This window comes from Mchenga conophoros, linkage group LG4 (assembly GCF_057382185.1).
Source record: "Mchenga conophoros isolate Kocher_MC1m ecotype Shallow Benthic linkage group LG4, M_conophoros_male_GT1.1, whole genome shotgun sequence".
Classification (NCBI taxonomy): domain Eukaryota; kingdom Metazoa; phylum Chordata; class Actinopteri; order Cichliformes; family Cichlidae; genus Mchenga; species Mchenga conophoros.
The window spans coordinates 12,864,133-12,883,585 of NC_140529.1; positions in this window are offsets into that span (position 1 = coordinate 12,864,133).

Sequence of the window (19,453 nt, forward strand, 5' to 3'; positions counted from 1 at the left end):
ATCTGTATACACTCATATCTAAAAGTGCTGGCTTGGACCAGAAATACTCATTGACTAAACAAAGTGCAGAGTGACTTCAGGGTCTGGGATCTTCAAATAAACCCTGCCTGGGTGTCATGGTGACCAGGAAGTGGAATTAACTGTTATATTAGCTGACCTTCATCTTGTTGTTTGTCCCAACCTGCCTGGCTGGGCCCCGGGCTGGCGCGTAACCACGGTCTCCGGGCCCAACAATGCGGGCATTTCCCTCGGCGAAGAAACACAGGCTTCGGGGGTTTACTGAGCAAACAAGATGAGCCCTGCCAAACACTCCTCGCTCCCACATTTCACAATCGCTTTCTATATCACCATTTCTCCTTCTTTTGCTCTGGCCCATCCGTGGAGATCTGAGAGGCTAGCAGACAGTTCTGGGTCGAGTGTGAGGCTGAAACGTACGCAGACCTATGGTGAGATTTAGTTTTAGGAAAAGCACGCAAGGCGGTCGGTAACTATCTGCAAATGCCACGCTTCAGTTTCCAGAGCGGCTGCGAGGTTAATGTGAAACAATTTCTCAAAACCTTCCCCCTTTTCTAGTGTGCAGTCTGATAACTTGTATTCAATCAGTGGTCAGAACAGGAAGTAGAATATTCACACTTTTTAGAACCTACTAGACTTAGAACTGCACGATGAGGGCTCCTCAGTTCATCTTCTGTCTGAAACAGGCTGCTAGCGCCTTTCCCTTTAAGGCCACCCTCACCTTCTCCTGGTTGGCTGTTCCATTTTAAGAATATCCTCTGACATCACACAGAGCAAAGAGTAGAAAAAATCAGAGCATGTACAGCAATTTGTAAATTGGGCTTGCACACCTCATTATTATTATCATTCACTTTGCCCATGTTTAATATGAACATCCACAACTGTAACAGTAAATGACAGAAAATAAGAAAAAGCATTTTAAAAAACAGCATCTTATAAGAATAGTTATTAAATAACATTGGTATTGGTCAAGTGCAACTTTTGTCAGTTTTCCTACATCTGCATGCTTCTGTTTAAACCAAAATTTTATTTATATCACACTTTTCATTCCAAATAAAGCACGATGTGCTGCATGAAACGTGAGCTACAGAGACTGCAACAAGATATGGATAAAGTGAAACTAAATCAGTTGAGTGAATAAAATAATCAAGAACAACAATCACAGAAAAAAACAACAACAATGCGCCAAAAGAAAAGTAAAAAAAAAAAAATAGATAAGATAAAACCAGCAGCAGTAAAATGATAAGAATCATAAACTAAAACTAATAAAAGAAGTATGAATGAAATGAAATAACATTTAAGATCAAAGACAACCAAAAAATTAGAAAAAATAAGAAAATCCTCCAAATTAAAATAGATTTTAAAAAAAAGGAGAAGCCAAATAAAACCATGATTAAGATTGGGAACAAGATTAGTGAAAGACAACTTAAAAAGAACGTCTTTGGTTTGGTTTCAACACTAATCATATTGGAGCACATCAAATATGGCGTGGTGTGACGGCTTCAGCAGCACTGAGATCGTCACCTGTTTCAGATAACCTGAGCTGCTTCATAGTTTACATACGAGTCCTATGATCTTTAAAAATAGCTAAAATGTTTAAATCAATTCTAAATCTAACTGGAAGCCAGTGTGGAGCTGTGGTGTGCAACACAGAATCAAACTCTGGTCAAGAGGAAGGACAGGTGAGATTGATTTATCCACACAGATTACAGGATTAAAGAAGATGTAAAGTTGGATCATAAGAATTAACTTAATACGCTCCATGATGTGTGATCTGAGAATCCCAACATCCAATGTCCATATATCCATACATACATCCTGCTATGCGAGCTCCACGAGGAGTCTATGGGCTCCTTTTGTTAAGATGAAAATCTCATTCTTTCTGTCCGGTTTGCATCTCTAAAGGAATCATAAAAATCATGACAGGATAAATAAATAACAAAAATAAATGAATTCTGATAAAACTTTGTAGCGGTGCAGCGTGGGGTCATATACTGTACCATACTATTGTATAATAAGCTCGTGTTATTTATTACCAATTACCTACTGCCACATAATCTGAGTTTTACTGCAGTACACTTGATTTAAGTACGTTTAAAAAGAACAAAGAAAAGAAAATGAATATACACAAAACACAATACAGTTCCCTTAAGAGTAAATCCCGCCTTGGCGATGGTTTGCTCTCTCAGAGGGCTTCTTGTTTTCATTTTCCTCGTATTAATTACGTCACTGATCTTGTTTCAGTGCATTTACAGGAATTTTTCATGTCTGTAAGTACAAGCACACAAGAGGCCCCAGAACGGCGAGACGAGCCAAGCTGTCATTCTGTAACCGCTGCATTGTAGCTAATGCTTATCTTTGTGGTGTAGAGAGATCAGTCGGAAGTTTAAATACTGTGACATGAAAATGGTTAAAGCCGAGTTCAGTCACGTGGCAAGCCGATTAGTGAACTTTAGAATCAGTAATTTTATCAAACTCACACACAAGCATATTTTCCAAATTTGTGTGCGAGTATTGGATTTTGGCTTTACAATAAATCCTATTCAATGAAACTGTCTTCATGTACTGTGACTAAAAAGCATTGATTTTTTCTTTTTTTTTTTTTCCCAACAAGCCGTGTGTTTAAGAGGTTTGCGTCTGCTTAAGCCATTAGTCAGACTGTTGTTCCATCCTGCTGAAGCGGACATAAAAGCAGAGCAAAAGGAAAGTGGTCCTGCGCTGCTAGTAAATCAGGCTCCTCACTAGCTCAGATTAACACAGGGAGGCATCAAACAGTCAGGAAGCAGCAGAACCGCTGCACAGCGAAGCAGTGGACAGTGCAAGAGACAATTACTTGTGCACTTTCCTGTATTTCCTGTGAGGTCTAAAACAAGCACTGAATTTGTCTCAGAGGAAGACAAATATATGTCAACAGGAATTAAAAAATGTACACATTGATAATAAAAGATATTATTTCTGAGATTTAGGCCTAACACTACATTCTCCTTCAAAAGTATCAAATAGTGGGTGCAGAGTGTCAAAAATACCACAAATATCAATGCTCGGGATTAAAGAGAGAGAGAAAAAAGAAACAGCTCCTCCTCTCTACATGTGAGGCCTGATGCTGCTGTTGCGGATGCGATGTGTGTTTGTGTGTTAATGTCTACCTGTGCGTGTTTCACAGTGGGTGGTTGGATTCAATTTTTGCTGCTGCATCAAAGTGGTGTGGCCATCAAAAGCCCAGCATCAAGCCAGGGATCAAACACGCCTCACTCACCCTAATCATCAGGAGGGTCACAGGAGGGAGACACGGAGGCCAGGAGCCAGGAGGAAATCCATTTTCAGATACCTGCACACACAGACATTCACCTTCAGGATGGCGACCTTGGGTTTATGGCTTTGAGATTTTTGTTAGGACATTTTGTACGATTATCAGCAGTTGCTAAAGTGTCCAAATGGCTTTGATTACCTGTTGCCGTGTCCTACAAATTAGTTTAAAAGCTCAAATGCTATAAAAATGCTACATGTAAATACCTTGTTCAAAACAAACTGGTGCACAAATTAAAATTTTTCTTAAAAATGATCACCCTGTCTCTGTGTCCCCTGTGTGTAATAATGTGTGGGGGCTGAGCTGGTCCTCTGTGGGGCAAACATTTGAAGAATTACTGCACTGAACAGAAAAACAGATCCATTTTCCTCTTGAGGAAGATTTATGCCTTTAACGTTCTTCGTTCATCACTGTTTTAATATGTTATGCTCTTCTGATTCAGCGTGTCTCATGTAAGCAGTTAAAAAATGTTAAAAACAAAAATTCATTTTGGGCTGGTTTTTAAATCGTTATTGGCCGCTGCTGTCAGTTATGTGTGAATTTTTAAGGCAAGTTGAGTCAGTTTGTAAAACTGGAAATATTGCTGCATAATTTATTCACTGGTGTTACAGGTTGGACAGTGATCTCTGGGACATGTGTTGCAGTAGTGTTAAAATTGAAAGCATAGAATAGCTTGTGTTGGCTTGTTGTAAAAATCCCTTTGAGTGCTCAGAGTAGAAAAGCTCAGTCCATTTACAGCACCCAGCTGCGAATGTGTGAACTGTTGGGATCATAAATAGGAAGCAAATGATGGCTTTAGCAACCTTTGAAGCCTTGATGTTAACATTTTGCTAGAAAAAAAGTCTCCATATTTGACCTCATGTGGACTTCTTGACTGCTTCGTGTGGACCATGTGCCATTAGATATGCAATGAATCGTGACATAGGATAGACCACAAAGGATCCAGCTAATACATCCCTCATATCCGGAATAAGAAGTACATTAGTGTGCCACATTTGGAGGAGGCTTTCTCTCCATCCATTTTCTTCCGCTTATCCATTTCAGGGTCGCGAGGGGGGGCTGTATCTTAGGTTGAGAGGCAGGGTACACCCTGGACAGGTCGCCAGTCTGTCACCAGGCAAACACATAGACACAGACAACCATTCAGTTTCTAATTCACCTATCTCCACTAACTGCATGTCTTTGGGCAGTGGGAGGAAGCTGGAGTACCCGGAGAGAACCCAGACAAACACACAGAAAGACCGCGACCTGATGGTGGAATTGACCTCAGGACATTCTTGCTTTAAAGCAGCAGTGCTAACCACTGTTCCACCATGCCACAGTGCTGTCCTGCAGGAGGCTTTGTTAAATTAAATACGGAGAGCCTTCATTGCCTCGCTGTGGGCTAATAAGCCTAGAAATGCAGCCTTCAAAGGATGCAGGCCCTGTATGTCGACACAGCTTAAGTTATCGGCTAATGCTAGCAAGCTAACTGCTAATTAGCGATAAACAACATAATAATCTCACTCATCAAAGTGGAACAGAAACTTTTTGGGTGAGCTGTACTACACAGAAGACCATTTATTGGTCAGACAAGTCCACTGAAATGCTCCAGAAAGCATCAACAACACAAAAGAAAAGAAACTCTTGTGAGGTTCAATGCTGTGACTCAGATTTGGGGAGGTGCCTGTGTTGCCACATCTGCAAATACACTTTCTATAGTGAACAAAATTCATTTTTCAACAGGTTGTAAATATGTTTTTAATTGTGTAAAGTTGGACTTTTTAATATGGGACTCTGTGGAGACTCACTCATTTTTGAAATAGCCTCAAGTAACCAGTCCAGAAAGTGTCATTTTTCTGGCACTTTATTTTTCAGCACCACAGATTGCCAGGACTCCTGAGCTCCAGCACAGTTAACACAGAGGCTGGAAAACCCACTCCTCGAGTCACAATGTTTAATATGCAATAAGTGGTTTGTCAAGATAAGTAGAAAAAACTAATTTGTATGATCTTTTCTAACCAGAGACTAACATCATCAATCCCTTAAAAATACCCTTGTGACCAGGATGGAGCTTTTGAGTCCCACTTTCTCCTCATCCAATCATGATTAAGATTCCTGAACGATGCATGCTGTCTGCTACCATCTGGGGGAACGGTTAAATTCTCTATGACCAAACAGAGTCTGGATTACACCTGTGTGAGAAATGATAAAACATCTCTCTACCTCTTTCTTTTTAAACACAAAAGACAAGAACATTAAAAAAAACATCAACACAGGGCTATCACGACTAATCTGATGCTTGTATGTGCACAGACAAGATAACCAGCCCTACAAGAAAAAAAATATCAACCTGTTCCAGATTTGTTTTTCTCGAGGAAACAAGAACTCCACGGTTAGACCATAATTAACAGCTAAGCCTTTCACATGTGGTGGGGAAAAACGTTGATAAACCAAGTACTTCTAATCACACGAACACATTATCAGAGTGTGACAGCGCATCTCAATGCACTTTCATCCTGTAAGCAGTGGTGTGAATCTTATTGGGCCTTAACGAGCAGTGTCTAGACACATGTCCAAGGGATTACCTGAACTTAATGAATTAATTGTTAGTAATTGAAGAATGGGTGTTGAACAAACACTGAAGGTGCAGCGTGTAATGAAGATGTAATTTCACGTCATCAACTTTGGACTTTAAGTAAAAGCTATGGCTGTAGTTTAAGGATTGACTGGTTGATTTTTGTTTGATAGGAGTGGATCAATATCCAAATACTGAAAGTATTGATAACAACTCTGATATTGGTATTTGATCGATACTAGCGTGACAAGATCAATTTTTACATTTGTTTATCTCCTGTAAGATCAGTACATTGTACGTTGTTCAGTACCACATCTGTGCAAACACCACTCCTCTTCAATAGATTTGACTCTGCAGTCACAACTACGCCCACTCCTGCTCCTCCGTCTTCTTCCCCCAGTTCTCCTGAACATGTGGGCATCTTCACTGCAACTCCATCTTCTCCTCCAAAAGTGTGCTTTTCAACCACAGCTCGCCTTTTCCCTTCCATGTCTAATGTGGCAGCTACTTCCCCTCTCACACGTCTTCCTCCAGCCTTGTCTGTCACAGAGGCAAGGGTGAGAGCGGGTAAGACTATGCTCTGGGAAAGCTCCTGGTCCAGACGATGTGTGTCCAAGGTTGCTTACGGACTATGCTGCCCAACTGTGTTAACCTCTCCAGCGGATTTCCACCTGAGTTTACAGTTGAGGTCAGTGCTGGCACTGTGAAAAACATCCTGCATTGTGACCCACAACACAAGCAGTCAGGATTTTTAATTCTAGCAGATTAACCAAGTCAGACATATGATTTCCCTCTGGAAAATACTAATGCTGCATATCGTATCGACACCAAAATTTGCAGTATTGCACAGCACCAGTGGGTGATGTGCTGACATGACTGTTTGCCACTTTCCTAATGAGAAACGTGTGACATCAGCAGCCTTTCAAGACTGATCCACAGTTTCTGGCGGTGAGAGGAACCCACTCCCTCACGTTTTTGCAGCTGTGGTATCGTCAAAACCGAATGGCAACTACTAGCTTAATTAATGTTTATATTTATTGAACTTTTACTCAGAGCTGACTCCAAACTAATTGACACCATGTCAAATATGCCGCCAGTGTGGCTGCATTTTTACTCAAAGGAACAGCCAAAAAAAAAAAAAATAGAAAGAAAACATGGTTGAATGCAAACAGCTCAACTTCTAACATGGCATAACCTGTAAAAGCAGTAACCTAATTTGTCTCTGTTTGGTTGTTCCACCAGCTTTCATGTTTAAAGCCCCAGGCTTTGAATGTGAACGTATGGACATTGGCCTATGTTAACATGTTTGGCCTATTTATCATTTTTATAATGCACCACAGGCACAGCTTCACCAGCTACACCTTCTTATCAGGTTCCTGCACAGATCAAGGGTAGTGCGAAGCCACCTCTCCAACAACACAGAAAGTCTATAGTTAGGAGTTAAGTTCAAAATAATGACACTGAATTATTTATTATGCTACAAAGACAAGTTTTCACTGTAGCAGATTTAACTCATCTAGAGATCATGTGCGTTCCCCTCCCACCCGCAACTAATACACTGATTCAAAATAAGCTACAACTGTCCAAAATTTGCTTTGGTTGACTACAGCTCTACTTTAAACACACTAATAGCCATCAAAGCCTTGGAAGTTGGATAGAAATTTCATCTTGGCCAGATCTGACTCACATTTTGTTTTCCTATTTTGTTCCTCATCTCATTTTCTGATTCATCTGTACCTCTTTTGTTATTAAGCACTCATCAGAGAGGTCTCGCTGACCTCTTGTGCTTGTTTTTCCTCATGCGGGGAGCCTCCGCTACTGTCAGCAGCAAACCTTTTTTGCAGAAGATGACTTGGACAAACCCTCTCTGACACTAATATGGCCCACAAACAGTCACTCTCTGGGGTTTACAAGAGGATACATGTGACCGCTCAGCTCTGATCCAGACAGAACTCGAGGATGTTATACACAAGAAAAGGAAGAGGGTGGCGTCGCATTATCTGCGCGCTCTGGCCTGCGCCAGTCTTCCGGTTTGGACTGGAACTGGTGACAGACGCATTCCCCTTCAGTTTCACATGGAGGTTTCTCACAGCATCAGCACTCGAGATTGCGGCTCACGTGTCTGGACGGCACGGTAAACTTTCATTGGGGCGGCCAGTCACGAGATCTTGTTTAGTGTTGCTCTTTTATTGTGTCTGTAGCAATTAGGGCAGCGTCAGTTCTTGTGAAGTTAGTGAGCATTGTTCATCTTGTTTGAGATTTACAAGGCGACCATTAACACTTATTTCTTGTAATTCTGGGTCTATTAAAGAAAAATGGCTAATAAATAGAACAAACGTGGCTAAGTGAGACACAGTGAATGTATGAGTTCATGCAGAAAACAGTAAGCTACGAAAGAAATTTAAAGCCTTCAGGTAGTTCTCTTGATCCTGTAGCCTGTTGCTAGTAGGCCTACCTTGACTTGTTTGGCCTTAACAACCACAGAAACAATCCTACCCATCGAGGGTGTGTGTGTGTGTGTGTGTGTGTGTGTGTGTGTGTGTGTGTGTGTGTGTGTGTGTGTGTGTGTGTGTGTGACACAGCTTGAACACATTGGAAGATGGAACTCATTATCCACTTTAAATAAGATGTCAGATTGGAGAGGTCAAGATTGCATCAATAACATGCAAAACTACAGCCACTAAAGTCCTGTACGTGACTTTTACTGGGGCAGGCGAATCATATGGAAAAGATAGATGTAAGCCCCAAATCTTTTTTTTATTAGACTACTTCACCTTGCGTGCCGCATCACTGAGGGAGAGAGTGGAAACAGCCTCTGTGCAGACTCAACAAGCTAAAAATGTGTGTGTGTGTGTGTCACAGAGAGCATTCCTGTCTGTCCAGCATTTCTACGTCCAGCATGTGTGTGAAGCTTGACGAGGTTCCCCTCTCTTCTCTCCGGGGGAGCTGTTGTGAAAAACTCAATGGACGTCTCTCTTCCCAGCATCTGGTTCTTAGAAGTGTCTGCGAACACATGGGCCCATTAGTTCCACCTCCGGGTGGACTCCTGCCCGATCCACACTGATGTGATCTCACAGGAACCTGGGCCAGCCCTCCCTGGAGACCCATAACCACCCAAAGGCACAAGAACAAATAGCATAGCACTTATGCACACTCCTTTATGGCAGGTGATTCCTTGCCCTGTTTCCAGAGCATGCAGGAACTTCAAAGTATCACATTCACGCCATTGTTCTCACCCTTGGCTTCCTCATCTCCAACCTGCCACATAGTTGGATTTTTGGCTGGGACCAGAGTCAGGCATATGCAGGGGAGGTCACAGGGGAGGGCTTGCCGGTCTGCTTTGAAGCTACAGAAAAGGGGGCTTGGGCCCATACACTGTAGAAAATAAATGAAGTTACAGCCTAACAATCTTCTTTTTTAACTTTTAAACTGAAATTAAGTCCATCAATATTACTTTTTTACTTTTTCTACTGCATGTCATTAATTTTGGTTTACTTTATCGCGTAGTTTTTGGTTCTCTTCCTTCCTTCTCCAACGAATCACGGTAGACAGCTGCCTCTCCCTTCTAGTCGCCAAGTTGCTCATAGGGATCATCTTATTGTTAGCATTTATTGTCTAATATTTCCATATTAAGTGGCTCGAGCTGACTGCACTCAGGATTCAGTGCTTTAAGGGTGTACAAGACATGGAATTAAAGAACACTGCCAGGAACATGAAGCAGCATTTTTGAGCTGTTGTAAAGCGATATAATACTGTTGATACATGTTTGTTATTAGCTGTTTACTGCATTTTTATATTTGTTGGAGTTTTCTTAAGCTGTAGTGCATTTAGACCTCTTAGGGCAACCACAGTAGTTTCATTTACCCTGCATGAATGGCCAGAAATGAAAGTGTACAGACTTTTTTTATGTAGTGCGGTACCAACTCTTTGTCTTAACTATATAGTATGTATTCTTTCCAGAAATGCCCATTTTGAGTCCATTCATTTTCACCACCTCCGTGGTTGGTTTCCTCAGCCTTAAGTTCTGCAAATGTGTTTGTTTCATCTCTATCTCTGCCTTTGTCTGTGTGCCAAACATTAGCTGTTTATCCTCCATGTTAAACTTTCCATGAGTGCACTCGTGGTTTTCATCGTTGCCTGCACCTTGTGGTTTTGTCTCCCTGATCGAATTGATATCCTGTGCACTGAACTCTGCCATCCTCTCCTAACAAAAGAGTGTGTGAACTTCTACCTGGTCTCCCGAGTCTGAGAACTGAGCCCTTTTGTGGAGACTGAGTTGTTAAAAATCGATACACTGCTTCCTGCACTTTAAAATTGTGCTTTTGCTTTTGCAAGAAAAATGCATCACTCTCTAACTATTTCTTACATTTCTTACTATAGTGACGTGTATTACATCATGCATTGCTTAGACATGGAAAAATTCAAAACGTGACAGCTTTTGAAATGTTTTATTGGACAATCACTTTTTAAAAGACAGCGTTAGTGACCTGTCTGTCTGCAAACCCTAAAATGTTTCATTTCTAAGTATGTATTTCTACGTCGTGTTTGACTGGAACTGACTAAGATTTAAATTGATTTTGCTTTTAGTTGAGCTCACAGCACAAATCGTGTCATACTCACTCATGATGACTGCCTATTGAAAGGTGCTGAAAAATGGGCCAGTAGGAGGCAGACAAGAGGAAATAAATGGTACAGGGTGAGATGCGTGAGGAGTGGAGGTTATCCACCAGCTGGGGAAACACAGTGGCTGGCAGGTTGAAGATTTTTGTGGTAAAAATCAGCTTTAGGGCCAATGAAAATGTTTGTGCAGAAAGGTTTCAAACATCCCCACAGGAAATAAGAAGACTGCTCTTCACTGACAGGAAACATACATCCTCTCACTCGCGTATTACACAGAGCCTGGCAAAGGACAAATTCTTCCTGACACTGTGGGTGGGAGTCCAGCACAGGAATGAAATGTCACGATGACAGAGTTTGCTGGTGAAAGATTTACACATCAGAATGCCGCAATAAATGCATCACTTCACTCTGTTCTTGTGGTATGAGCTTTGAGTCCCACCATGAATCACAGATGAAAAATGAAGCCACCAATGGGAGCGTAATAAGCTGCAGTTCCTTATATGGCCACTTGGGGCTAGCAAAGTCAGTTCTTAGACTTTCATTCTAAAATATACAGTGAAATAAATTAAATAAAATTAGACCCCAGCCAGTCAGCCCATTTTTCTGAAGACAATAATAGTGAAGGAGTGGTTCTAGATTCTGGTTCTTTGGACTGCATGTTTTAACTATTTAGGTCTTTCCTCACTCCAAGACACCTGATTCAAATTCAGTCTGTTATCGGGCAGCTGCAGCACATAATACCCAGCTGGTCATTTGAATCATGTGTTCAGGAAATGGTAACAAGAACATTTTATGGGAGGAAAGAATTTTATTGAACAGTTAGTTAACATAACTTGTCCATGAGCATAGACACAGACACACAAAAACACACAGTTATTGGTACTTTGTTACTCTGGGGTGGTTTTGGCTCACATCCTAGGCCACGACCACCCCCGAGTAATCCATCAAATTCGTATGAATTAATTAAAGATTGAAAGGTTGGTGGTTTGATCCCTGGCTGCTGTGTATGTGTGAATGTCAGATAGAAATGTATAAAGAGCTCTGAGCGCTCAAGTAGAGTAGAAAAGCACTATATAAATGGCAGCCCATTCGCCATTTATTTATCTGTTGCATTAAACACTTACATGAAAATGTAATGCCTTGATGTTTGTTAAATAAAAAATTTGAAGCAATTAGTTGTTTTCTCATAAATTTGCAAAATGAGTATATACAAAAATACTGACATTTTGGCACCGTTATTGCACATTGTTGGCCTGAGGCAATGAACGAAAAAAAAATCCTGCTTAAATAAATACGTTAAATTAGAATCTGTCTATAAACAAATACAAATACTTCTTTAGATGTTCTTGAACTTACACATATTTTTTCAAATATGCATATTTAAATTTAAACATGCATGAAAATGACATTATTCTTCCTCAAAGGATTGCTCCACCCCAAGTCAAAGGTTTGTTTGTGTGACAAAATAAGTAAATAGACGAAAAAGGGAGAAATCACCGAAAATTGGGTTTGTTGCTCAAGGACAACATCGTGCCATATGGCACAATGTTGTAGATAAGGACTTAACCTTCTATAGAAGGTTAAGTCCTTATCTACTAGCTGCTCTCTTACTCACAAAGGGGTCACCACAGCAGGTAACTGCACACTTTAGTTTTTTGGCAGATTGCTTTAAATACAAAATACTCTACCTGATGTAATTCCAGAGGGATTTGTGTCTCCCCCGGAGATGAAACTGGGGAGCTTTCACTTGTTAGGCTAAGCTGTAAATCCCTACACTAGGAGACTTTAAAAACTATGGGTGGTCTCATCATTTTTGTAAGCAGTTTATTTTGTGCGCTAGCTTTACTTTATATCATAAATGTTTAAAAACTAGAAGAAATGTTCTGTTTTTAATTCTCCGTTTCTTTGCTTGGTGGTAGTGTCGTGTTGTATACAAGAAACACACGATGAAGAGCCCACAGTGTTGTTATTAGCTCTGTGGCTGCAGAGCTGGGTCTTATGAGCACTTCTTTTTAAAATTTTCACATACTTGGTTTTGAACCAAAGTATTGGGCACATTTAAACTTTCACCTGATGACACTTGATGTTAAACTTTACAAAACCCCAAAAAAGGTAATAAAGTGATGATGATTCAAACCAACCAGTGTTACTGTAGCTATAGTTTTTGGGTCAGCCACTGACATTACAAGCATGAGTAAAGAAAGCCTTTTGATATTGTGGGACTTTGAATCATCCATCCTTCCCATCAATCACCTCCTTTTTCTTCTAAGAATACTATATTTTTTTTTTACCTGCTGAATTAATAAACAAGTCAGAATAATAAAATTTTCTGGGGGATAAATGGCATAACTTTTTCTTTTACTTTGAAGCCTGAACTGGACACCAAACAAGGGAAAATGTGTCTAAGGGTAGAAGCCACATGAGATTCAGTTCTGCTGAACCTCCACATATAATGGAGGTGAAACAAACAGAAATTGTGGACCTGGAGATGACATCACCAGCCTAGGATCTTTTGCCAGAGGCTGAATGTAGGGAAGATCTTTTTTCCAACACTTGGCAAGGGAGACTTGTACACTCCAATCCCCTTTTATTGCTGTTTACCCCTTTGCCAAGCTTTGTCGAAATCGCATAGTTTCACAAGATGAATGTGGAAGAGAAAAAAAGACCCTACAGTGTGGCTTTCTACAGTCACCACCCAGCCCTCCCTCGGGTTTCAGCTCTGCACTGTATCTGTGTGCGTCTAGTTGTCCTGAACCTAAATCTTTTAGTGTTGATTCTTCCCACCTATAAAAGGCTCTCGCATGGATGTGTGTTACGCTTTTAGTGCTGTTATCTTATTAAGCAGCCGGAGAGGTGAGGCAGCATCCTAACAGAAAGGATCAGGCGCTCTGACCCACAACCGAGTAACACTCAGCCACCCCACACTTTTTCTAAATATGTACACAAGTGCACAAGAGAGCGGCAGCGAGCCCAGAGGAGACTGCGCTGGCGCTCGCTGCTACACCCGCGAATCATAAATCCACCGTCGGACAGGCAGGCTGAGCTGAACGTTTCGACACTGTGGGCCAGGTGATTTATGGATCGATGTAACCTCTGGAGTTTAAAAATAACAAGAACAAACCTCGCCTGGGATGGAATACCTCTGCGCTGAACTGATACTGCTAAACCACTTTAAAGACATTTCATCCACTCACCAGGAAAGTGTGAGGTGGAAAATTGGATGAGTTATGTGATATATTATAAAAGACACCCAGCTCTTATATTTTAATAAAATGCTGAAATGGTGTCGGTGTAGTGCAGGGAGCTTATGGACTGCTAACAGGGGAAAACAGAAGGTGTTTAATGAGAAGTCGTTAATGGAAACATTATTAAAGCATACCGTTAACAGCCTCGTTCATCGCTCAGACTAAAACCGTTTCCTCCTGACTTCTCTGTACATGCCGTTTAGAGCGAACGTCACTTACTCCCTAAAGGAACCTCCTCTAGCGACCTCCGCCAACTCCCAAAAGCTCCTCACTATAAAAACCAGCACCTGCAGGACAGAGGAGAGCGCCAGTAACTCACACCGTGGCAGATCCCAGCTCGAGTCTTTCTGGGTGAAGGCCTTCCTGCGCGTCAAGGGTTTGCTCTGATGATAGAACCCGCCACTTCCTCACCGGGCCTCACGTTTAATGGAGTGCAAAGTTCCCTTTAATATTTCTACAGGTGTCAGGCACGAGAGGCGCAGAGGTCTTCTTTTAATGCAAAGCCTCGTAAAACTTTCCATAAAAGCTCCTTTTAGGAGGACAGCACATATAAAATATAAGGCAAAGAAAGCCTATAAGAGTTTGACTTTTTGAAAATGCTTTAAAATCAACGGTGAACTATTTGCCTTGATTTATAGAGTTTCTGCAGGAATTTGTACTCGTATGTTTATCATTTCATTTAAACCTTATTCTGGTGTTTTGAACATGCGCACAATCCTATCTGCTTTGCAAAAAGTGGTTCCAGTATTGGAGTGAAGCTCTAACTTGTAGTTTTACAATGCAACACAGTTTATCTTCGTTCGTCTCCTAAAAATCAGCTGTCCTTTGATACCACAGATCACAAACTCGGCTTAACAATGACGTAATGCAGACAGATTGCCGTCCTTCTTCTAACGCTAATTTGTGAGGCTCACACAAGAAGCTTTCACTGTGGTAGGTGTTGTTGGGCACTGCAGAACAATCTAACGCTGTTTCCCCAGCCACATACAGCTGTCATCATTGCCATTCACAGGGCCTAGATGAGCAGGAAAACACTAATCATGTCATCACTGTTCTGCACTGGAGCAAGAGCCCTATTTAGCGCGATAGCAGCGTGTAATTACACCGTCCTCTGGGGCTGTGGCATTGTGGTGGGCCTGGCCAATGCCAAGAAAAGCAGCGGAGGAGCTGATTAACTTGGACTTACATCTTGCATTCTTTTGCAGTGCCTTGCTGCACCGAGCTGCATGCGCGCTACAAACAATCGCCACTAATGACGTTCATTTATGGCAAGTTTATGTTCCCAAAATACCTCAAAGACCTCTGCACACACACAGCGTAAACACATAAATGGAAACATGGTGCCACGCATAAATTCTTATGTCTGCAATTTGCTAGTACATATTCCAAGACACAAACAAAGCACAGGCATGCTGTTATTGGCATATACACATTCACACATGCTGTAGCGCTTAAGGCCCAAAAAACTTTGAACTTCTTTCAGCTGCTGCAGATGCCAAAATAACAAATTCACACAAATATGTCAACAGTGCTAGGAACCTACAGCACTGCCTTAAGCAGTTAGCTAACATTAGCATACTAACATGGTCAAAATGGCTCTCTTGGACAATACTCAAGTGTTGTGTTTATGATAGTCACCATTATCACCAGTCAAATAAATAACACTCCTCACAAAATATATCTGAGGTTAAAGGTTATGCTATTCATTTTGCACTGTCTCCATTTGCTTACCACAAGCTGTCTTACAATGCTTGAATTTTGAGGATTGAAGTGTTGTCTCAAATCAAGCATGGCCAGTTGTCAACTCCTGGAAATTATTACAGAATTCATCTGGGATTTCTGCATTTAAAGATGAAGATTCAACAAACATTTTCCAAACAATTCCACATCATGTGTGTCATCCAGGTAATCACAGTGCACTGCTACATATGTACCAGTACCTGAAACCGCTGGGACCAAAGTTACAGACCAGTATTAGTTATTTGCTAATCTGTGGGTATAGAAGAAGAAAAATGAAAAAGAAACACTCTTTAACCATGCTATAAGAGACGAGGTTGCATTTTCTTCCACTAGAGGGTATTATGCAACTTCCCCGTTAGCATCACTTATTTGGAAGATCAGTACAGAGCTGAGCAGAGAGTAACCAATTAAACAAATAACTACACATAGTAGATTTTAGAGAAATGTGTTTATGCTTTGTATGTCTGAAAGGAAAATAATATCAGGCAATATATCAGAAAGTCAGTTTTTCAAATCAACAAATATCGGTACCAGTATCTGTCTTAAAATTCATCTATCAGTAGGGCTCCAGCAAAAGTACTTATGCACTGAAAATAGCAAGCATAGATATTAAAGTAGGGTATCTGAGGTAGAATTTAAGGGTGAAAAAGTCCTTATTAGTTATTAGTTACAATTCACCCTGAGAGCAACCTGAATCTGGATCAAATTCAATGCAATTCTTACGACAGAAGAGGGATTTTAGGGATTTCCTCCTCATGGTGGTGCTTTGTCTGGGCTTCATCAATGTCATTTTCTGAAAAAGATGAAAGTGTGTAGAAAACGTAACGTTTATTAAGATACTTTAGTCTAAACTGAGGTTGAATCTGTACTGCCTTACTCACTCTGTCTCTGTTACTCCTCTTCAGCGGCTCCACACTCAGTTTAGGAAGCGGTAGCAGAGCTTTTGAAGACAGATTTTTATCACCATTTATTAGACTGCACCTCACACATTAAACCTAACGCTTAAAATATTGCCGGCCTAATATTAAGAAGTGCATACCAGACGACCTCAGCACTGGTCCTGGAAATGCACGTCGACTTTTTATTACTTGCTTTGGTGTGAGTTTTCAGCAGGACTCGCTCTATCTCTGTAACACAGTCTGGGCAACAATTAGACTTGGTGACATTTACTTGGCCTTCAGCACTGACACACATATTCATTCACAAGGACACTTCCTTCGTATTGGTGACACTGGATAGGAACCACCACCCTTTGATGGTGGAAATACCTCTCAAGGATATCCTGGTACAAGCTGTTAGCATGGCATTTTGGAGCAGGCACACTACCACCTTTTCTATTTATTCAATATTTATTAATGCACAGCGTTTCTAAACTGCATGCATACTGCAAATCATGTAAGAATCGGAAAAACATAAATATAATTTTTATAATAAAAGTAGGCACACAAGAAGAAGAATAAAACTATCTCTGAGCACACGCTCTGCACTCAATCACAGTTATGGATCACAATGTTTTACATGCATGGATTTGACTCCATAAACATCTGGGTTTTTTCACTAACAGCCGACAAATGTTTATCTCAGAACAGAGTCAAACCAGTGAGGTGATATGAGAAGTAGTTTATTTTGTGGTTTTGCAAAAACATAGCTGCGCGCTGCTACTACATCATGTGGAATTCTTTGTAAACAGAAGTAATCCAAGCGCATACCTGACTTTTCAACACATACAGTATCTGCTTAACGTCCCGCCACAAAAACATCAAATGCCTCGGCCCAATAGAGGCAACAAGCCAGGACACAAAAGGAAAAAAAAATCCTCCTCAAAGAAAAAAAAAAGAACTGATCAAATGATTTGACAATTTTCCAAAAATATTAACACTACAAATGCACGCACAAGCTGTTGGTTACAAAAGAAGCGTGTCCAAAAACATGAGCTGAGGACTTTTATGATGGCTGTATCCCTGCACTCAACAAGTCATTCCACCTCTATCCTTCACCCTGAATCCAGCAGCGTGAGCAGCAAGGGTGTGAAGATTAAAAGCTTATCCAATTAGCCTTGTGCCTAGACCAGCTAAACCCATCAGACACATTTAAAACCAAAAGCTACGCCACACATCCGCAGAACACAAAGAAAAGTAGGAATTTTAAACATAAAGAAGATTTTTTATAAATAACATTAGAGAGGAGAAAGCTTTGACACTTGAAGCATGAACAATATTGTGACAAGACCACACCGTGTGTCCTTAAGGACCGTCCATACAGATTTTGCTTGATAACATTTCTAAGAAAAAATGCTTTAAAAACATCCAACAAACTTGATTACCAAAGAAAGTGAACAGTCCTTTCCACTGTGATTGTAAAATTTGCACTCAAATAGCACCATAATGATGCAGGGGACTCAAAGTGGTCAATAAAACACCCTGCAATTGAAGAGAAACCACCACTGCGGACTGACTCTGACTAGCAGCCCATATTACAATCATTCGACTTAAGTCATTCATAATTAAAGGATGTGCTCTGTCAAAATCTATGACATAATTATTCTGGGCCACCTCTGTGGTTTTCACTCATGGACTCTCCAACGTGCTTCAGAAAAACAGAAGTACCCCTTGGCCACATTCTCTGCTGAATACTGCCCTCTGCAGGACTGAAGCGACATGGCTCAAGAAGTGGGAACAAGTCCACTTTTGAAACGATGTTGGCATAAAGGAAGACTGTTTTTTTGGTCATGCTACCCACTCGGGGATTAATGTCACATACAGAGAGCTCTAAAGGCATTCATGCGCCTTTCATTTTGCCATAATTCACCCTGCACAGATGCCACCCCGGAGGTCAGCCGCAGAGGACAACTGAAGCCGCTTTGATTTAAGGTGTCATGGGTCATTTATGTCTAAGAGAGAATTATGACACTTTTTTTCCTCATTTGTCATCGCGGCAAAGGTAGACGTGAAAGCGTCCCACCCACACATCTGGGTGGTCTGCCCACCCAGCTGAGTGTGACCCTAATAAAGAGTTCTGTGACTCTAAACGGCGCCTGTTCTGCCGCGAACCTCGCTTTTGTTGAAGTGTCTGGGGGCAGTGATTCACGACACATTATGCAAAACAAAGAAACAAATAAAACCCTGTTTGCTCTTAAAAATGCACTGCAAAGATATCGTCTGGATTTTATGGCATGACATAAAATGAGTTTTACTGCCATTCCTAATGGAACGGGCCTTGGTCATTTTCAAGGGCTCACCCCTCGTCTTGATAGTTGCAGCTGGAGGGAAATCCCATTTAATTATGCAAAAAATAAAAATAAAAATAATGCAAAATACATCCTTTAATTTGTGTTGTATACTTGACTTACTTTGAAATTGTGAAAAAACAATACATTGTAAATATAGTAAAGTGTTGCACTAGAGATACAAACATATTTACGACTTTGCATTATGAGTACATTTTTTAAATACTATGTGTGCATATTTCTAAAACTAGTTTATTCAGATGTTGTGTGAAAAACAAACAGCACAATAATCAACTTACCTGTTTTATTTGCTGCATTTCCAGATTTGGAGTATTGTGCTACAGCATGGCATGAATATCCTTCTTTATTGTTATCTTATGCTGATAATTTAATGGATCTTAATGTAAATTTGACACTTTAACATTATTATTTATTACAACACGAAGGAGAGTAATTACTTGTAACTGTTTCTTCTTCTGAATTTAATGAAAATGACTTTGAGGTATGCATCAATGGTGCTTTTGAGTGTAAAATTAGTCATAATAACATAAATAATGTTTTTGTTCTCGTTATTGCTGTGGGATTGTGCAAACTCGTCACATCAAATCACCACTGCAGAGGCTTCCTGTCAAATTAAGTTGTATAGATTAGTTTGGTAGTGGATCTTGATATAGTGGATCTGTATCATCAGAGAATGAATGATGACAATATGACTACATCAATAAACTACGCTAGGACAGCAA